Source organism: Lithobates pipiens, unplaced genomic scaffold, assembly GCF_037356315.1.
Source record: "Lithobates pipiens isolate NorthernLeopardFrog02 unplaced genomic scaffold, aLitPip1_a1.2 Scaffold_19, whole genome shotgun sequence".
NCBI classification, from domain to species: Eukaryota; Metazoa; Chordata; class Amphibia; order Anura; family Ranidae; genus Lithobates; species Lithobates pipiens.
Window position 1 is genome coordinate 330,675,615 of NW_027507764.1, and position 18,248 is coordinate 330,693,862.

The 18,248-nt window shown below is 38.6% G+C and overlaps 1 protein-coding gene across 1 annotated transcript in view; it reads left to right on the plus strand.

Annotated features, from left to right (window-relative positions):
* Positions 1 to 667: 667 nt before the first annotated feature.
* Positions 668 to 18,248, plus strand: part of CDH20 (cadherin 20) — a 545,380-nt gene continuing 527,799 nt past the window's right edge. The window contains exon 1 of the mRNA XM_077492049.1: positions 668 to 1,084. The gene's annotated coding sequence lies outside the window, so the exon portion shown is untranslated. The remainder of the gene's footprint in view (positions 1,085 to 18,248) is intronic.

An 18,248-nucleotide genomic window follows, 5' to 3' on the forward strand; every position in this document is an offset into this window, starting at 1 on the left:
ACCTCAAATGTAATAAAGCATGGACAGTGTTAGCAGAGCAGGAGACTTGTCAGTAGGGCAGTGGATGGTGTCAGTAGTTTTCTATTTTTGTTTTTTATTTTTTACAATTGCTTTTAGTAGCCCTGTCTAGGTGCTTTGGTGAACTATCAATCTGAAATCTGCGCCACACGGGGTGATTAGGGTGTGCCCAGGCACACCGGCACACACCCTGCGCAAGCCTATACACACACACATATATATAACATTCCAAATAATACAATGCAGTCACAAACAGTGACTTTAACTGCTTCTTTAGTGTATTTGATTGCAATGTACACTTGCTAGGTATTGACTTGTGTAAATGACATAGGAGTCTGCGTGTAGTTATGGTTTTAACTATGAAAATGTCATGTCTCGCAAAGCAAAATCAATAGAGCAAGTGATCCTGTAACAAGAAAGGGAGTCTGCTCATCCTCCTGAGAAAGCCATTTGAACAATTTCTCTTTCCCTGTAACAGGCAGCTGCCTTTCTTACTTAGAGCAATGTGAAGGCAATGTTTAAGCTCCATCCCTCCCTTGGGGATCACCCTGAGGTGTCCAATAAAACAATCCTGCAGGGACTGAGCCAAAAGGGGGGGGGGGGGTTGAAAACTGGACACTAATGACTTCCATCTGGTGCTGGTCCAGACACCTCCTGAGAAGGAAGGAGTGCAGCTCTTGGCACCAATTGGCTAATTCAATTTACTTGAGCAGCATTAACCTCTGTCAGAATATTCATGAGCAGGAGAATGAGAAGCTGTGGCACAAGCAGACAGAATCCACTTAGAGAGAAAGAGAGAGGGAGAGCATGTGAGTGAGCAGGGTGCGTGCACCAAACTAGTGTACACTATCGATCTGCAGCCTTCACAGCCATCGCTAGACATTGAGAACACACACAGAGGATTGCAAAGGAGCCTGGAGGAGTGGGCAGCAGGCAGGGCACAGGCAGCACTCTGCTTGCTCTGTACAAGCAGCTCACAGTCACAGGTACATTGCTGGATCCTTGCGAACATTTCCCAGACAAGCAGGAGGACATAAAATCCCTGGAAGAAGTCATCAGACATCAGGTAAATAAGTTTTTATTCCTTCTCTTTTTAAGCTATGTTACATAGGAATGCCAGGGGTCTACTAAGGTATCATGATGGCAAAGCATTGCAATGCTAGGTAGCTCTTTATGTTAGTTCAATAGAATCTGGGATTGGAATACATAATGATCAGACACAAGGGGGAAGCCTCTTTAAATGTGTGGGTTATGTACAATATGTGTAGATTGAAATGCATCAGGCAAGTTTAAGGTGTTGACTTCAGCACCCTGGACAGCTCCCATCTGACACGGGCATTCCTATAGGGCTTTACGTTCTTGCTTAACCTATATGTAAACTCTTATTTTTATTATTATTGTTTGTTCAATTTTATTTATATATATACTAATATATATAATATATATTTGTTAAATATACCACTTAAATATTTAATTATATCTGTTGGACAAGTGCAAAAAAAAAAAAAAAGTAGCTGTCAGAAATCTTGCAAAGTTGATAACCTGTGCTGTGTGCCTCTGAACTGTTATCAGTTAGCATTGCCCCCTGCTATCTCAGTATGCTGCAAAACAACTCCCCCTGTTATGGAGAAAATAGGGAGGTGGAAGGTAGTCCTAACACAGTGTTATGTAGTGCTAACTCACTGCCTGTGCTAGGATGATGATGCTGCTCAGTATGGTTGTCACCCTAGGAGTAGAAGTGTGTTGATGGCACAATCACCAAGTTCAAATAAATTTAAAAAAAGTGTTATCAGTTAGCATCACCCCCTGTTATCTCTGTGCACTACAGAACACATCCCCCTATTATGGAGGCAGATGTTATGTATTCCAAACACAATGTTATGTAGTGCTAACGCACTCCCTGTGCTAGGATGATGGTGCTGTTCTGCACGGTTTTCACCCTAGGACAAGAAGTGTGTTAATGACACCATCACCAAGTTGGAATACATTTTTTTTTTAAAGTGTTATGATTGCTCCCTGCTATCTCTGTGGGCTACAAAACATCTCCCCTGTTATGGAAAAGTGAGGGAGGTGTTAATTAGCCTTAACACAGTGTTATGTCGAGCTAACAGACGCTCTAGGGTGCCAACGATGCCCTATGGTGACAGCGCTGCTCGTTATGGTTGTCACCCTAGGACAAGAAATGTGGCATTGGCAAGATTACCAGGTTAAAATAAATATAAAAACGTGTTATCAGTTCTCATCACTCTCTGTTATCTCTCTACACTACAAAACACCTCCCCCTATTATGGAGGCAGGTGGTATGTAGTCCTTACACAGTGTTACATAGTGCTAATGCACTCCCTGTGCTAGGATAACAATGCTGCTCAGTATGGTTGTCACTCTAGGACACAAAGTGTGTTAATGATACGATCACCAGGTTGAAATAAATAAATAAAAAAGTGTTATCAATTAACATTGTTTCCTGCTATATCTGTGGACTGCTAAAACCTCACCCCTGTTAAGAGGAAGTGGGGGAGGTGTTATTTAGCCTTAGCACAGTGTTATTTTGGGCTAACACACACCCGGGGGTGCCAGCGCTGCACTAGGGTGACAGCGCTGCTCATTATGGTTGTCACCCTATGTCACAAAGTGTGTCATTGGCAAGATTACCAGGTTGAAATAAATATAAAAAAAGCATTATAAAGTAACATCACTCTCTGTTATTTCTGTGCACTATAGAACACATCCCTCTATTATGGGGCAGACGTTATGTAGTCCTAACACAGTGTTATGTAGTGTTGACACACTCCCCGCCCTAAGGTGACAAGACTGCCCATTATGGTTGTCACCCTAGGATAAGAAGTGTGTTTTTATTCTTTGTATATTTATTTATAATTATGTTTAATTTATATGTAGCACCGTGGCCCTGCGAGATACAACATTTCGTTCTACTGTATGTTTTTACGTGTACTAGAATGACAATAAAGCTTAACTTGACTTAACTTGACATAATTGGCAAGATTATGAGGTTGAAAGAAATATAAAAACGTCTTATAAATAAGCAACACTCTGTTATTTCTGTGCGCTACAGAACGCATCCCTATGATATGGAGGTAAACGTTATGTAGTCCTAACACAGTGTTATATAGTGCGGACACACTCCCTGCCCTAAGGTGACAAGACTGCTCAGCATGGTTGTCACCATAGGACAGGAAGTGGGTTGACATAAATAAAAAAAAAACGAAAAAAAAACAAATGCAGCCACGATATCTAAGGACAGATAAGCTGCAATACTGTAATGGTTTGGATAGCTAAATGCCATTACATAAAATACCCAACTTTTCAATAATACCCAGAAAAGTAGTTTCTTCAACTTCCCAATGAGCATTGGTTTATCTACTTTTTTATGCAGAGGGGCATGTCGACCTTTGCTGTACTCCCTGCGACTCTTTCCCATTACCTGTAAGTTATTGACTTGTACTTGTTAACTTTTCATCTGAAATATATTCCCGCAGAGCCCCGAGTGGTAATATCCAGGTCACCCTGTTCCTGAGAGATTGATAAGAAAAGCAATAGATCTCTGATTATGTTGAAAGATTGGTACCAAGCAGGGCGAATAAAAGGGGAAAAAATTGTCTGCTAGTAGAAGAGAAATTGAATCCAGTTGTTAAGAGCAGTTATCAGACATGCTCTATGCAGTAATAGAATGGAATAGAATAGGACTTTTTAACCATTAAACATTTTACTCCACAGAGAGAGTCGAAACAGATTATTGGCAGGGAAATACGGCGCTGCTTAAAAAAAAAAAAAAAATGCAGGCAGCTGATTCTCAGGGAAGCCAAAGGGTCCAGCTAGACTCAGTTTGACAAAAAAAAAAAAACTGTCAGGCAATCTCTGCCAAAGCTTGCTGTAAACACGGAATAAAGATTTCATTGTATGGGATCTGACTGGAATAATTATGCGCTTAATTGTTTATTCTGATAGGGGACTCTGTCATCAGTAGTGTTTTGTATGTGGACTGTCAAGAAAATGCTGAAATTAATAGCAGTGCATTTCCATTGCTCATTACATTTAAGAGACGATATGATAATATTATATATTAAGCAAGTCTAATTAATTTTTTTTCTATTTTTTTTTTTTTTAAATGTACACTTTGCGTTTTAAGAAAGCTTTAGCATCTGCAAGTGACAGTTTTACAGATAAGAGATGAGAATAAATTGCTGTTTTCTCTCAAAATAAATTGTATGCTTAACCCAAAACCCTACAGTTCTCTTTATGCCTGTATGTTTAGTATTGCCAGTGTGTAAAAAAAAATAATCCAAAAATCATACTGGTAGGTTAATTGGCTTCTGACCAAACTAGCTGGAAAGAGTGTGTTCTTTTATCAGTGTGGTAGGGACCTAAGCTTTTCTGGGGGCAGGGACTGATGTCAATTCTTCTATGTACTCTTCAAAGCACTCCAATATATCAACGCTACACAGATATGGTGTATAAATAAAATGATTTCCAGGGACACTTTAAGCTGAGCTGATGAATTGCAGCCAGACATATGCAATAATCTCTTAGCTATGCAGTGTCGTTGTTGTGGCTGATTACACCACCATGGACTTAAAGCTTAAGTATGTCCAAATAGTATTCTTGGCCATTTGCACAATAAAAATAAGTTAGCTGTAATGAAATGCTCCCCATGTCTGGCTGCTGTAGTGTTTGTTACATATCTCACTGTTATCCAGGCAGCAGTTGCCTGTTGGCACCAAGGGGTTTATTTACTAAGATTGGAAAGGGCAAAATATGGTGCAGTTCTGCATAGAGACCAATCAGCTTCCAGGTTGTATTGCCAAAGTTTAATTGAACAAGCTGAATTTAGAACCTGATTGGCTACCATGCACAGCTGCACCAGATTCTGAGTGCACCCATTTTAGTAAATCTACCTCAAATGTCCAGTGCTGAGACTTGTAGTACCATCTGCTATACTCTGATTACTATGGGTCCCTTGCTAAACAGCTTCTTCATTCAAAAAATCCAAGGCGATCTATGATAGGAGGAGGGAGGATTATGTCGTTCATCTACCTCCTTTTCCAATCACAGAGTGCCTTGTATTTATTGAAAAAAATGCAATGAATTTTATGAATGGAGAAGGTGCTGAGCATGTGATAAGTGTGGTGAGTGAACTACAGCTGGAACTAGAAAAACGGGCACTGTATGTTTGGTGCTGTCAGGAGACTGCTGACTGAGTAAAAGAAAGATACTGTATGTAAAAAAAAAAAAAAATGGGGGCACGTATAATTAGCCACTTAAAGACCGGAATGATTTACCCCCTTAATGAGCAGGCTATTTTGTGCTATACGGCACTGCATCGCTTTAACTAGCAATTGTGTGGTCGTGCGACATTGTACCCAAAAAAAATTGATGTCCTTCTTTTTTTCCCACAAATAGAGCTTTCTTTTGATGGTATTTGATCACCTTTGCAGGTTTTTATTTTTTTGCGCTATAAACAAAAAAAGAGCGACAATTTTGCGATAATAAATATCCAAAACAAAAAAAACATCTTCGTTAGTTTAGGCCAATATGTATTCTTCTACATATTTTTGGTAAAAAAATAGCAAAATAGGGTATAGATTCATGGCATTTTTATTGTTTATTTATTTTTTATTTACTAGTAATGGCGATTTTTAGCAGGACTGCAACAGATCGGACAATTATGACACTTTTTTGGGACCAGTGACATTTATACAGCGATCAGAGCTAAAAATAGTCACCGATTACAGTATAAATGTCACTGGCAGGGAAGGGGTGGATAAATTGGTGGGCAGTGCCCCCCTCCCCCATTGATTATTGATAGTGCTGTTAATTCCCAGATTGCTTGTCAGGAGGGTGCTGTTAAAAAGCCACCTTGGTGGTCAGTGACAAGTCTTTTTTAACCTCACTCAATGTTTTCTTACCTGATCACCTGCTCCCACATCAATTACTCTCCATTGTGACATTGAACCATGACAGGTTAGTTTGACAGTATGTGATTGATTTCATTGCAGGGTGCAGAGAGCATCCCAGCACCTTGCACCAGTCTGCCTCTGTGTAAGGTGTAAGGTCCCCGAGAAGTGGTTGACCTGGCAACTTAGGGTCTATTTATAAAACTTTTGTTGGATGAATGTCACAAGCATTTCCCAGGGTTCCACCAATTTTCCCCACATTTTCTCTGAAAATATGACTTCCTATTATAGTCGGCTTCATCTAGTGGCCAAAATGCTGTAACTATTACTAAAATACCCAATCAAAATATATATAGCATTTTGGCAAATAGATGGGCCTGACTGTCTTAGGGTGTCATTGTATTGGAGAAAATATGAGGATAAGGAGAGCACCCATTGAGAATACTTTTGACATTCATCCAACAAAAGTTTTTGAGTGCTTCTGTGTCCTTCATCATCCTTTGTCACATGGCCTTATTCTGTCAGAGATAAACTATCACTTTGTATGACACCATTTGGGCCAAGTCCTTAACAAATTCACAGCCGCTTCCCTACTGCACATGCACGAAGCACGCTGTGCTTTCTGAATGGCCCATCAGCGGTAGAAGGAGATGAGGGGCCAAAAATAGATACCCGCTCCCTCTCGATCCCCGAAAGGTGCCAAATGTGGCAGTGAATGAATGAATAACTTGTATAGCTCTACATATGCAATCTAAATCACCTCAGGGCGCTTTTGCCACCAGTGTCCATCTGGGTTTTCAGAAGAGATGGGTCTTGAGCTTCTTCCTGAAGGCCAGGTAGTTTTATTCTGAGCGGATGTCCGTGGGTAGAGCATTCCATAGCTGTGGTCCTTGGACTGTGAACCTTTGTTCGCCTTTTAATTTATAATGGGTCTTGGGGATGTGGAGGAGGTTCTGGTTAGTTGACCGGAGAGTGTGACCTGGGATGTAGTGCTTTATTTTGTCGCAGAGGTATTGCGGGGCTTTTCCTTGTGTACATTTGTGAGTGAGGCAGAGGGCCTTCATGGCTAGCCAGTGGAGCAAAGGAGGAAGCAAACAAGCAGAGCTTCCTCTTTTAGGTGGAGCTACGCTTTAAATTGCCCATTCACTGATAGAATTTGAACTGTTTCCCCTATAAACTCTAACAGCGTTGGCGGAAGAATCTTCCATGCCAGGATATTGCATACTGATTCTGAAGGATGTTGGGCAGGGAGGGGCTGACAGGGCTATCCATTAGGCAAATATTTGCCTGCTCATCAGGAACCAAATGAAATTTGCACAGCGTATGACCAGCTATATGCATAGTCACACATAAATGGTATAGCTGATCACCTTCATCATCACAAAACATTGGTGTGTATGTGTGTGTTTTTGTGTAAGTTACCTATTATCCCAAGAGCTCCAACATCAAATATATACATGCTGGTTCCAGGTCAGAGACTCAGCAAGTTGTAAAGAAATAATGATGACTGCCCCAGAGCCTGTTCCTTCAAAACAAGTCAACAGTGGAAACCCTTATATTTCTATCTTGACAGGTTCTTTTTAACAATAAAAGTTAAAATGCTAGCTAGTGAAGGGATGTGTATCCAGATGATTGACAAAGCAATAGCAGCTGTTTATTCAACTGCAGTAAGTAAAGGTGTTAGCATGCCAATCAATGATTTTAGTAACAGAGGATGTACAGCCAGGGACATAACCTCTCACCAGGATATTTTTCAATTCATGTTGTCAGTAACTGATATTTTTTTACAAACAGTGGAGAAAAAAGAAAATTGATGGATCACTCTGTTTATTACTTTCCTCTTTCTGATTCAGTGTAATACTAGAAGCAGAGGAACAAACATTTTATGAGAAGTGAACATGACTTAGGGTGGGTGATTTACAAAGCAGGACAATTTTGAGGCAATTCAAGAAGGATTTAAAAATACATACCTACCATATTTAAAAACATATATTATGCCTTCTTCTTGCATGACTGCAGTTTGACATTGCTTGATCATAGGGGTTTATTTACTAGAGGCAAATCCAATCACATGCAAGCAAAAATGCATTCTTTTTGTTTTCCTTGCATGCAATTGGGTATTCTTTGCAAAGTGAAATTTCACTTCATTTACTGAGCTCTGGGACAAATCCCCTTGCACAATGCAACTTCCCTTGCAGAAGTGAACAGCATATTTGCCTTTAGTAATGCAACCCCATAGCATGAGTGAGGTTTGATAAATCTGGGGAGCTTTTTTTCCAGCATAGTCCACAGCCGTGTAAAGAGGATGGCCTACTATCCAGATAATAGACACCTTTGTCCCATTACATGGGAAAAATAATAATATTGTACTGCCAGACATTCACCCATCTGTATATGGTAAAGGAGCACAGGGTATGTATAAGGGACAATGCCTTATCACAGTAGGGGATTCCAGTGTCTGGGAAGGTATTTTGATTTATTTCATGTCACCGAAAGGAATAAGAATGTCATCACATTAGAAGTCACTATCATCTGAAGAATGTAGAAAAATTCATACTACTTTTATAAACTGGAATAATATGGATGAAAAGAAAGGAGCACACTGATTTATGTTGCATCTTTAGTTGATCAACAACCTTCAAGCTACATATTTCTTCTACCAAGTGAAATATGTGAACAAATCTGAATTTAATAAAAACATCCTTTCTTTCTCAGAGAATTGGGTTGCTATACACAGCAGACTAGAGAGAGAGAGAGAGAGAGAGAGAGAGAGAGAGAGAGAGAGAGAGAGAGAGAGAGAACATGTGTCTTATGAGTGGACTATATGAATAGTAAGAATAGGGGTAGGCTTTGTAGTTATTGGATTTGTCATTACTAAGAACCAAATAAGCTTGTTCATTCTAACCATTAGGACTAGGATTTAAATTTATTAAGATGCATTCAAACTTAAATCTGTATTATATGGAGTGTTGCAATGAGTGTATGATTATATAGCAACTTTAACAATGGATAGCTATATCTTATCAGTGTATTGAGTGCTAGTCAATGACCGCAAAAATTCGAATGCCATAAAAATATTGCAGCCAGTGTTTAAGCCACAACTGGCACCATCGTAATATTGCCAGACCATTAAAGTCCTCTCCAGCCACAACTTTATTTATTTTTGTATAAAGTAAGAAAAGGTTAGGTTTCCTGTCTGATTTTTACTGAGTGTCTCTCCCCACTAGAATAATTCCCCCTATGGTGTTTGTATTGAAACGATGGTGTAAGTTTCGAAACTGCAATGCGTCCCTTAAACTTTTTTTTTATTTCAGTGAAAAATAGCCACCAGCTACAAGTAACACATGGCAATATAAATAAAACTTGGTTCAATTCCTAGTCCGTTTGGTTTCTAAGACCAGAAGATATTATCACATATTCTGTCATATTTACAGCATATCTATTTCATGCCTGCAAATCTTAGATAGCAAAAATAAAATGTCTTCATTCAGCATCTAAACAATGGCTAAAAGAAAAATGGAACACAGTGCATTTATGTTAACTCAATCCATAAACCTTTTAAAAGTAAAATGGAAACAATTTAATTTAGCCAGTTTATAAGTGTATGTGCATGAATACATAATACCCCATTAAGCTATTTTTTATTGCACTCATGCTGTATAATTTTTTATATATCTATGTATTCATTGGTGCAATTTAGTATGGCTAAATGGAAGTTAAAAGCTTTGCAGTAATGTTAACTCACACGGTCCACATGTCATTCATGATCCGCTATGCTATGTATTCATATGTACACAGGCAGGAGGTAATCGCATTGCCTAACTTTCTGTTTCAGTGTTATCTCCTGCTTAAACCATATGGACATTTTATATACTCTCAATTTCATTACTTGGTAATTTCCATTTGATCTTAATAATGTGGTACTTCAAAGTATGCCTAGTGGGACACTGCTACAGTACATTAAAGTATTTAAATGACTTGTCCTTCAACCTACCAACAGGCAGTATATGCATCACCTTAAAATTCAATAAAATTAAGTTTTAAACACAAGATTTAGAAGTAAACCTAGACTAGTTAGAAATATTCCTGATCATAAATTACATTTTGTGTTGTTAAGTTGCCGTAAATGTGGTTTTATAATAGAATATATATATATATATATATATATATATATATATATATATATATATATATATCTATATATATATATATGTATATATATATATATATATATCTATATATATATATATATATATATATATATATATATATATATATATATAAAACCTAAAACCCAACTGCGTGACATTGAAGCAACTAAGTATAATAATATTTTTCTGATTATAAATGTATGTATTTATATATATATATATATATATATATATATATATATATATATATATATATATATATATATATATGCAGTATTATAAAAGGTTTAAATTAGAACCTAAAATCCAACTGTGTTAATGTAGTAAATATTATATTACATTGGTTACATTGAAGCAACATAGCATAATAATATCTTAGGAACTTTAATTTCATTTTTATAAAATGTTTGGAAACAGGCACAATTTTTAATGCAGAAGAGATATACTCTGTCTCTTCTGCATTAAAGTTTCTTACCTGCCTATCCACCACTGTGCACTGAGCATATGTAAATCAGTGCACAATTTCAGCAATGTCGAGATGGTTGAAGTCCCATGCATGTGCAGAAGTGATGTCACCTCGGTCTGACCAATTAAAATAGCTGGATATCGGTACCCGGAAGCTGACTGATTGGAGGTGACAGTGGCCTGTGGGCTGCTCCGGAACAGCACAAAGCTGCAGTTAAGCTAAGTATAGTTATGATAATTAACTCATAACATTTTTTAATGCTAATAATCTTTGCATTGGTTTCACTTGACTTTCTTACCCTGCATTACTATCACAAAAGATTTCAGTAGTTAACTCAAGACTCCAGTAAAAATCTTGGGACCAGTGTCAGTGTACTAAAAGCTGTTGTAGGGAAAGCTTACAAACTACATAGAGAGAGATTAGGGTCAGTGGGCAAACTGTACTATAAATATGATTGCTAGTTCTTTGAGCAATTAACCACTTTGTGGCCTTTTACTTTATTCTTATTATTTGGAGTTTTTAAGCTTTCATTTTACTTCATGGTTAATCTGAGGTTGGCAGTCACTTTAAACGACTGTCCCATCCATAGCAAACCTTTTTGTGGTTTAAGTCTTCCCTTTTAAAAAAAAAAAAAAAGGAACAAGTGGGCTTTGGTTCGGGCTGAACTTTGGTCGTTCGAATGTTCTGCCGAACACCGAACAATATGCGGGGTTTGGGGCAAATTCGAAAGCCACCAGAACACTGTTGAAGTCTATGGGACATTAACATGAAAAATCAAAAGTGTTAATTTTAAAGGCTTATATGCAAATTGTCATAAAAAGTGTTTGGGGACCCGGGTCCTGCCCCAGGAGACATGTATCAATGCAAAAAAAGTTTTAAAAACTACAGTTTTTTCAGGATCAGTGATTTTAATAATGCTTAAAGTGAAACAATAAAAGTGAAATATTCCTTTAAAATTACATACCCGGGGGGGGGGGGGGGCTATAGTATGCCTGTAAAGTGGTGCATTTTCCTGTGTTTAGAACAGTCCCTGCACAAAATGACATTTATAAAGAAAAAAAAGTAATTTAAAAGTACTCGCGGCTATAATGAATTGTCAGTCCTGGCAATACAGATAAAATAATTATAAGTAATTGAAAAAAATGGCATGGGATCCCCCCAGTCCATTACCAGGCCCTTTGAGTCTGGTATGAATATTAACTGTAACCCCGAACCAAAATTGAAAAAAAAAATTGCGTGTGGGTCCCCCCAAATTCCATACCAGGCCCTTCAGGTCTGGTATGGATATTAATGGGAACCCTCTACCAAAATGTAAAAAAACATGGCATGAGGGTCCACCTCAAAATCCATACAAGGGGACCCCCAGATCTCGGCCTCCTCCCTGTGTGAAATGGTAATGGAGTACAAATGCATCCCTACCATTTCACAAAAAAGTGTCAAAATGGTACAAGACACAGCTTGGGACAAGTCCTTTATTAAAAAAAATATATATAAAAATGTCCCACAAAGTCCATTCATCTTCTCTCGATATGCCGACAGACCGAAAAAGAAAAAAACAAACAAAGCTGCGACGACCTGCTTCCATGGGAGGCACCCGCCATATGATGCGTCTTTGCTTTGAAAGTTCTTATATAACTGAGGCCGGGCCACACGGTGATGTTCCTAGGTGACCCCACCCCCTTCTAACACCCCAGGAAAGCCATTTATCTGTATTGCAGGGACCGACAATTCATTATAGCCACGAGTACTTTTAAATTACTTTTTTTCATTTAGAAATGTCATTTTGTGCAGAGACTGTTCTAAACACGGGCAAAATGCTCCACTTTACAGGCAAACTATAGACACACCCAGGTACAAAATTTAAAGGAATATTTCACTTTTATTGTTTCACTTTAAGCATTAATAAAATCCCTGCTCCTGAAAAAAAGGCAGTTTTTAAAATCTTTTTTGCATTGATAAATGTCCCCTGGGGCAGGACCCTGGTCCCCAAACATTTTTTTATGACAATAACTTGTCCTATAAGCCTTTAAGCCAAATTTTTTGCCTGTTCAGTATGTTCTGGTGCAAACCGAATTGGGGGGGGGGGGTACCATCCCTACTCAGGGGTCATCTTTTGGGGCTTTAATTTTATTTCTTTTTTATCTTGATAGGGTCTTTTAACCTTGGGGTGCTTAAAGTAGAGCATTCATTTGTTACTGTCCATCTGTTTAAACAGTGTGCACCTGTTACTGCAGGCCAGTTTTACACTGTTGTATCCTTTGCAGCATCTTATTTTTTAGTAAAGCCACAGCCAGGGTTGCGAACCCCCCACAACTTTTTATACTGACAAAAAAAAAATTACCGTCAGAGCACATTTTTTTAAATAGAAATATGAAATATGACAGAAACATATATTAGAAATTAAGACCTATGCAACAGACCTTGTACCCACAAAATACTCCCAATTAGTGTGCTACAAGTGGCAGTCTCACATACAGTAAGAATCTCAGGACTAAGACTTTTGTCCACACACTTTGTATGTGCCCATCTTAGGAGAGGGCAAAAAGGGAGAGGAAAGGAAGGGAGAGAGGGAAGGTAGAAAGAGAGAAAGAAGTAAGAAGGACAGAGACAAAAGGGAGGGGGAGTGAGTAAAAAGGATGAGAGGAGCATGGAGAAAACGAGAAGTAACAGAGAGAGAAAGAGAGAGCAAAGGGAGAGAGGGGTGAAAGGGAGAGTGGTAAGGCAGTGAGAGAGATAAAGAGAAAAAGAACTAAGAAAGAAAAGAGGCAAAACAGAAGGAGAGAGGTGAGGGAGAGGGTAAAGAGGACGGGATGGAGAGAGAGAAAACCAGAAGTAGCTGAGAGGGAGAGAGAGAAAGAGATGGCAAAGGGAGGAAGAGGTGTAATGGAGAGTGGGAAGGCAGAGAGATGAGAGATAGAGAGAGAGAGTAAGGTGAGGGAGTGTGAGACAGAGGAAGTGAGAGAGAGAAGGAAGGTGGAAGATGCAAAGAGGTGGGAAAGAGGAGGAGAAGAGAGTGAAGGAAAAGAGGAAGTAGGAGGATAGATGGGGAAAAGGGGAGAGGAAGAAAGAAAGAGGGAGGGAGAGCAAGTGAGAGAAGGAAAAAGGGAGAGGAAGAGAAAGGAGAAAGGGTGGTCAGTGTACAGAATGCTCACTCACCAATTATGGCCCCCCATGGGCCAAGGTTCAATCAATAAACCTGGTCTCCCGAGTGTCAGGCATTGATTAACCCCAGGCCCAGGTAGTGGTAGCAAGTAACCAGCATCAGTTGCCCACTATAAATTCCAAATCTGCTGTCTGCACAAGCTCTTTACAGGCACAGCATAGTATCTACTAGATCATATCATTGCATGCCAGTTGTTGTAGTATGGACAAAGGAAATAGAATGGAAGGGGGAGCAGCTACAGCCTCTATCCTCTTTATGTAGAGATTAATGGTGATGGAAGATTTCTAGGGTCTGGGAAACAGTCACAAACTTGGAGAATGGTGTATCCACCACCAGCCAGGGTATTTTTATGGTAAATGTCTGTCATTCAAAGATTTTAAGAGACAGGAGAAAACAGACTGTTGCTTACAAACTGTCCATGAAAATATTGACGGCTGGCAGCCCTGGATCCAGCCTGTGCTCTCTGGATCTAGTGTATTTGGACCTAGGCTTACTATTTTAGATTGTCCTTCTGATGGCCAATTGTTCACTGCTGTATCATTTGCAGTTTCTTAATTCTAATAGTAAAACACCTCTCTGTACTCTTTTTCCCTAGTACATTTCAGCCAGTTCTCCCTCATTAAAAATGTCCTGCTGCTGGCGAATTTTACCCTAGTGTAACGTCCACAGTCTTTTCATTTTTAATGGGAGCTTGATAGAAATTGGCTAGTGGAAGGCCAGTTTTGCACCAGCGAGAACAAGGGCAGCTACAGCGAACTACTGACCAATACCGTTTTGCCAGTTAAAGTTGGCTTACTATCATTTGATGGAAAAACATGTGCTACTTCTAAAGCCACCTGAACAATCCTTTTGTTCAAGCTCAAATGAATCGGATTAGGGTGCTGCTGCTGTATGTAAGCAAAGCTAATTGTTAAAGAAAAAGTGAAAACTGATTGCTAAAATTAACCTCCCTTAGTTACCTTTACTCCTTCAGACTATCATCCAGACAATAAAAGACAGGTACATTGAAAAGGTCATACCTGTGATTTTATCTGTAAGCATGATTATGCTGTTAGACTAGCATTGGGAAAATAAGAGGAGCCTGATTGACTCCCAGTGCTATCCATCTAATGTGGAGAAGTTAATCTAAAGACATACTAGCTGATTTTTTTTTTAAAGAAATTTGATTAACGAAAGTTAATAATTTCTCAGCGCAGCCAGGAAATAATTTACCAAATACTAAATGAGCAGCTTGCTCACACAAAGTATGTTTCATACCTTTCACACCATAATATAAAATTACAATAAAATAAATATAACAAAAAGGTGTAGCGTTCATCTATTTTCTGTGACAAATACTTAATTATATACTTTTACCATCCTTCTGAAGTGAAAATAATATCAAACTAACGTGTGTCCAGAATAAACCCCTGAAATTTATAAAGACTGGCACAGTCTGATTTTACAAAACTGTCTCTCATGCATTCTAAAAGTGGTGAGGAAAGTGCCAAATTCATATACCAGTCTAGAACTTGTACTTGGATTTGGCTCATGCTAATCCACTTTTAGAGTGCATGAGAGACACTTTTGCAAAATATGTCTGAGCCAGTTTTTCTCTCTGTAGCTCTTAGCTCTACGTTTACATTTGGCACATTCAATGTGACACAATGTAAAGGTGATGCATTCAATCCAACAGAATGTAAAAGTGGTTCATTTTAGAATTACCTCAATTTGGTGCACGAATTGCTGTCAGAACCTAATGTGTCTTAAATGATTCATTAATTTGGTGCAATACATTAATAAGAGGAATAATCACCAGAAAAGTGGTGCAGCAGCTTTGTCGAACTGCCCTCCCTCCCTAATGTACCTCTACATAGATATGCATAAAATAGTCATAAAATATCATACAGTATATGGGATTAAACAAAAAGAATAGTGTGAATAAGCAATCTTAAAGCATCCCGCTAAGACATAAAACTTGTGATCAGGTAATTAAATAAATTGATTGTGACAAGAAGTAAGGAAGAAAATATTGTAACAATGTCCCAATATTGACTCCTTTTTCATTTGTGAAAAAACTTGTGTTTTGTAAGCCAGATAACTGAAATTAAGTCACCAGATTGTCATGTAGAACAGTATTGATGGGATGTCTATAAAGCTCTATAACTGTCAATTTACACAGCTCTTTACATATATATTGTACAGTCACATCATTCCCTGCCCCCAAGGAGCTTACAATCTATAGCCCCTAATTCACATTTATTTATAAGAGGAAGAGAGAGCCACCGCTCCAGGCCAATCCACTAGGATAATAGCTTGATTTCCAGGTAAGGAGTCCCAGGTGCTGGCTAATGCACAAGCAAGTAGATACATTAATATTTACACATACTAGGGTCAATTTAGATAGGAAGCAATTAACCTACCAGCACGTTTTTGGAGCATGTGTTAGTTGGAGGAAACCAGAGTACCCAGAGGAAACAGTGCTAACCACTTATCCACTGTTCTGTCCATGTTGATTGTTTAAGCTTTTATATTAAAGCCTTTGCACAATTTTCCAAAAATGATTGCATGAAGATTTAAATAAAAATAATACTATAGGTTTGCGCTAGTTTTTAAATACAGGTTTTCAATTAAAGTGGAGCTATAGTTTTAAAACTAGTAGTGTCTGAACCAACATGTGGAAAGTTTGAGACTCTTTTGTTAGGCGTATTTGTAAAATATTTTCTCTGTCACTATCAAAATATGTGAGCACAGACATATCTGTCCTAAAGGTATTAACTTGTTCTTCTGCCATTCTCATTAAGCTCTTCAATTCTTTCTGTTCACATACTGTCTTTCTATAATTGCTATTTTTCATGACCCTTGCTCTGTCCTCCCACCCCCTTAAAGTGGTTGTAAACCTTAGGTCAAAAAAACCCCTGCAAGACAAAGGCATAATGAGCTAGTATGCATAGCATACTAGCTCATTATGAATTACTTACCTGAGATCGATGCCCGTGCACCTGTCCTTGTACACCGCTCCGGCTGCCAACATCACTCCTGGAGTTACTTCCGGGTATCGTGGGCTCCAGCACTGTGATTGGCCCAAGCCACAATGACATCACTCCCATGAATGCGCACGAGAGCCGCCGGTAATGGCACACTCACTGAAACAATGGCACGTATGTGGCATTGCTTCAGTTTGCTTCAGGGCGCATGTGCCGATGACGTCATCACATGCAAATACAGGGGATATCTCGTAAACCATTAAGGTTTAGGAGATATCCAAGGTAGCTACAGGTAAGCCTTATTACAGGCTTACCTGTAGCAAAAAGTGTGTTATGCGGTTTAGAAATCCTTCTATTTCATTTCAGCTCTTTTTTGTTTCAAATAAATCTTTTCATATTTCAGTTGTATTTTTGTCATTCTTAATCCCCATTCTTTTCCATGCCATTGGGCAGATATCTCAATTTAACATTTAATGTAAAGATAAACATATTGAATTTAGGGATACAATACTGTATATTCACACAAATCTCTGAAAAAGAGAGAGCAGTGGAGGAATTGCCACTCTTTCCATGGTATGTCTCACAGATGTCTTAATCATCCAGGCAATATCCATATGGCTTCTGTTGGCATAATATTGATGTCAGATTGGCACCTTGTTGAATCTCTTGTGACTGATCGTTAGCAGCTGTCCAAGTAGTGTGACCTAAAAATTCAGAGATCTACTGGTAAATATTGTAGACTAAAAAATACAAACATTTTGATAAATGTCTAAAGCCTATTTCATTTTAAATGAGCTCATTATAGTCCAGGTGCACCACAACCAAAGGTTGCAAAAGTCTTACATGTCCTCTGTTGAGTCAGAGCAACCAATTATCAGGCAGTGTTAGCATTCCTGACTGTAGATCTATGGGTCTGACTCAATAGAGGAGGGTGTTGGATGTCTGAAGTAAGACCATCACTTTTCTATTTGGCCCTTATTCGTTTTTACTACTGGAAGACATCAAACATATGTTATCGTTATGCACCTGGAATGTATTTAGTTGATTTAAACTAAAGGTTAAGAATAGAAAGAATAAAGAATAAGAATTTGTGTTATAATTTGTTTCAGAATTTGCCTAATGTTCACCTTTCACCTTTTGATAACCCATGTTTTAGTAAAATTATAGTGCTTACCTTTAGTAATTACCAAAACCCCAACACAGTGCATCGAAACCTCTTTTTAGTCAAGGCTCCCTTTAGAATCGTGCACAAGCTCAGGTCACACCAGTATGAGGGCTCATTCACACCAGGAGGGGCATCCAGCGCACATGCTTCTTTTGCATGTTCCTGCACATTGCGTTTTTCTGTGGGCTGTTCTATTTACACACAAAAAAGGCACCCCAATTAGTTTTAAAATGATGCCACACCAAAGTACATGCATGCATTTTAGTTGACGTGAACAAATGTCTATTTGTTAGACCTGTTGAGTGAATTAATGGCACCCCTGTGCATCTGCAGAAGGCAGTGTTTTTGTGTGTGGTGTGGGAAACGGTGCACCTCATGCGTACAAACCCTAAAATGTAGTTTGTGAG